General features: G+C 25.5%; 1 long non-coding RNA gene across 2 annotated transcripts; it reads left to right on the top strand.

The window, feature by feature from the left end:
• The first annotated feature begins 497 nt into the window (after positions 1-497).
• Positions 498-1,396, top strand: LOC128291427 (uncharacterized). Of its 2 annotated transcripts, none has more exons than XR_008281204.1 (2): positions 498-962; positions 1,159-1,396. It is a non-coding gene; the product is annotated as an uncharacterized LOC128291427 (long non-coding RNA). The 2 variants fall into 2 exon arrangements; XR_008281203.1 differs by having other exon boundaries at positions 1,154-1,396.
• Positions 1,397-3,777: the final 2,381 nt, after the last annotated feature.

Here is a 3,777-nt window from a genome sequence, read left to right as displayed (position 1 = left end):
AATGACATGGAACTGTCTCCATATTTATGCTAAGTGCTTGAAAAGCACAAGTGTCACTGTCGCACCTTCCATAACACCTTCAAGTGGTATACTACATTTACCAATTTCTCATTTGGCTATTATGGTTGTCAATTGAAAGTTGTTACTTAGAATCAATCTTGGGGTAACCTCTTATTAAATGGCTAGTGTAAAGTGGGTGGCTGGCTCTTAATCCAATTTTCCTTAGAATTTTCACTAACCTATCTATCACTTAGAATTAACAACATGAGTACAAATCAAGAGAATTAAACTGCACCATATTTTCTAAATCTATTTTAATCCTATCTTAATTATTGAACCATTAACTTAAGGATCTTCTGATCACATAATTAATTTAGTTTATTGTAAATTTATAAGTAATATAAAAGTTATGAAAATAAAGAATAACAAAAAAAGGAATAAACAAATCTAAGAAAAACTTAATATTAAATAAATATCCAAAGAATTATCGCAATCCACAACTAAATTGAGAGTTGAATAATAGTTGTTAAAAACTATGAAAAAAATTGAACTTAAAGAAAACGTTCTAAACTAAAGATGGCATCCTCTCCTTCTAAGAACTAAATAACCACTTCATACAATGTTTTCCAAGGCAAAATCACGAGCCAATGTGACCACCCTGCCCTTGTTTCAAAGAAGCAAAATTCAAATGCAGAATTGGAGGCCGAGTTGCGATGCCAATAAATCCAAGTCGCAGCTTGGAAAGACAATATGAATTTCGTTGATATATAAAAGGAAGAGTAAGTTGTTTAATGAAGAGTAATCTATTTTGTTACTTACAAAAGGAATATAACCCACAATTCCATAAATCCAAAACGATCATTTTGTTATTCTTCTATTTCCAGCTTTTTTTCTGATGAATCTTCAATTTCTCTCTTGATGGCGATTCCTGAAAAAAACCCTAAATTCCTAGAAGCCTAAAGGTGACAATTCTGTTGGAAAATTGTACTTATTTTCCTTCTAAAATCATTGAAGTTCGTTCCTTTCATTTGGTCTTATTAAGTTCTTAATCAATAGTTTTATTTTCTCTTTAGGATATGAACATACTTGCTTTGATTTCGTTTACTTTGTTCTATTTAAAAGTTGCATTATCTAATGGATACATCAATTTTAGTGCAGAGTTCATTCTCTTGTAGGATCCACACCCAGAAATTATCCGCTGTGATTTGAAAATTATATGATTTTGTAAACCTCACAAGTATACAAGTGTTCTTATGCAAAACTAGATTAATTGGACCTTTTTTTTAATTATAGTTTCCTTTTGTTTGGGGTTATGGGTGTTCTTGTCATGAATACTACTGAAGAACACAGTTCATGAATAATCTTGCAGAAGCCTTCTTCGCTTTCCTCTCTACAACCTGCGTATATTTTACCCTTTTGCATTATATATCATAATCCCCCACAGTTCTTAGTTCGTTGATTACATGCCAATTCCATGGATTCATTATTGAAGAACAGGAACAGGTAGTAAAATCCTTCTCCATGGAAAAATCGATTAATTCTTCAAATAGATAATTATAACTAAATATTTTAGTTCAGGTTTTAAATGTATAATTTGAGTCATTTGAATCATTTAAATAGTTATTTATAATACAATCTTATCTCTTTTGAACAGTTTTGATCAAATCAACATTCATATGTAAAGAAATTATATTCTTGTAAGTAACACTTTTCACGTACAGGTAAAAATTGATTAAATCTTTAAATTTTATATTAAATAGGTCGGTTATTAGAGTTATTCAAGTTATCGAGTCAATTCAAATAGATAATTATAACTAAATGGTTTAGTTTAGGTTTAAAATTTATAATTTAAGTCATTTGAATAATTTAAATAGTTAATTATAATAAAATCTAATCTCTTTTGAACAGTTTTAATCAAATCAACATTCATATGTGATCCAATTAAACTGTTTTTCTACAATGATTAGAGAACTTGTAGATGTTAGTTTTAAATGGTCGGATTAATCATCTAACTAACATAATTTTTTTATCAATAGCCTAAACAAAATTTGAAAATAAAATATAAAAATAAAAGTACCCTCATTATTATTTTAAAAACATCAATTTTATCATTTTAACCCCTCATATTATTTGATGTACCATGATTTAATATTATTTATGTGCTTCTTTGTTTTCATTTTGTTTTTCTCACAAGGGTTTTATTAGATGAATTTAGGGTGTTTTGCATGTGAATAATTACTTATTTACAAAAATATATCATCAAATGATGATTCTTATAATTATGAGAAAGAAATTTGTTTTAATCTATATTAAAAAATTATAATTTTTAATTTGTTTTCAAAATTTTGGAAAATCTTATTAGTTTTTTTTAACTTTTTGGTACAATATTTTAAAATTTTTAAAAATTTTTAATTTTTATTAGTTTTGGAGTCTTTTGTAAAATTTAATGAAAATTTGAAAATTTTTAAAACTGAACTATCAAAATTGAACATATGATATGTGTTAATACTGATTTTCTTTAAAAAGTACAAAGACTCACTTTCTTTTTTTTTTCTAAAAAGATTAATTTATCTATTTTCAAAAATGAAAGAAACTTAAAAGTGGTCATATTTTAAATTTCATAACTTACATAATTTTATTAAATGATTTAATATTAAATTTATTTATATTTAAAATTGATTTCGATTTCACTAAGTGTAGCATGCGAATTCAGTCACAGATGGTGAAAATTGAGAGCCACAAATTAAAGATATTGTGCAAATTGGGGATTGGTGTGGTCTACATGTACTTTCCTTTTCTAGGATTTTGTCTCTTGTCATTTGCACAATTGTGAAGGATTTGGACTGTGGATGCCATAGATAGTGAAATATTCTTCACCTATTATTACCCTTTATTCCAATTTTCCTAATTTTTTATTTTCTTCAATCAAATATTAAAAAAATTGGATTTTATATTTTGTTAAAGATTTTATATATAAATTAATCTAATCCAACTGCCTTCAGCACTTCATTGTTTACTTCAATTTGAGCTTTAAAAATAAAATTTGATAAAAGAAAAATTAAATTCAAGCCTCAAATTTTGAACTCAATTCAACACTATGAAACCCCAAAACACCTTCATTATTCTAACTATAATTATAACATAAAAGTGTTACATTATCTTATTTTCAATATGAACTTAACACAAGGTTTGATAGAAAAATTTGTAATCTAATAATTGAACCACAAAATATCTTTTACATGTTATGTAATTTTTCTATTTTTCTTTCTTCTTTTATTTACCTTTTACCAAATAAACTTAAAATTTTAGAGATGATATTATGATTTTTGAAAATTTAATTTTCATAAACCATAAAATAAATTTAAAAAAACCTTAAATCTCAATTTGAAATTCAAAATGATGAATTTTAGATCATCAATTGATAAATAAATCAGATAGTTTAACTAAAATCAATTTTAAATACTAAAAAATAATTGTAATATTAAAATAAAATAGAAATAATGTTATGAATATCTTATTGATGTACTTTAAATTTAATAGTTATTAGAATTAGATCTCTGCTTCTTTTATACTTCTTATGCCTATAAATAGAGACTCTGATGAAGCATTGTAATCATCCCATTGATCAATAAAGTACATTTTCTGTTGCTTTCATATTTTCTTTGTTCTTTATTCTCTCTATCTCTTTTTATTTTATAACACGTTATCAGCACGATTTTGCTCAAAGTGATAGTTCTTTTTATCGACGATCAAATTTATCCTCCATGATTTTCAATT

The sequence above is a fragment of the Gossypium arboreum genome, chromosome 4, assembly GCF_025698485.1.
Source record: "Gossypium arboreum isolate Shixiya-1 chromosome 4, ASM2569848v2, whole genome shotgun sequence".
In the NCBI taxonomy this organism is placed as follows: domain Eukaryota; kingdom Viridiplantae; phylum Streptophyta; class Magnoliopsida; order Malvales; family Malvaceae; genus Gossypium; species Gossypium arboreum.
The sequence above is the reverse complement of the archived record's forward strand: the minus strand, read 5'-3'. Positions and strand labels throughout refer to the sequence as shown.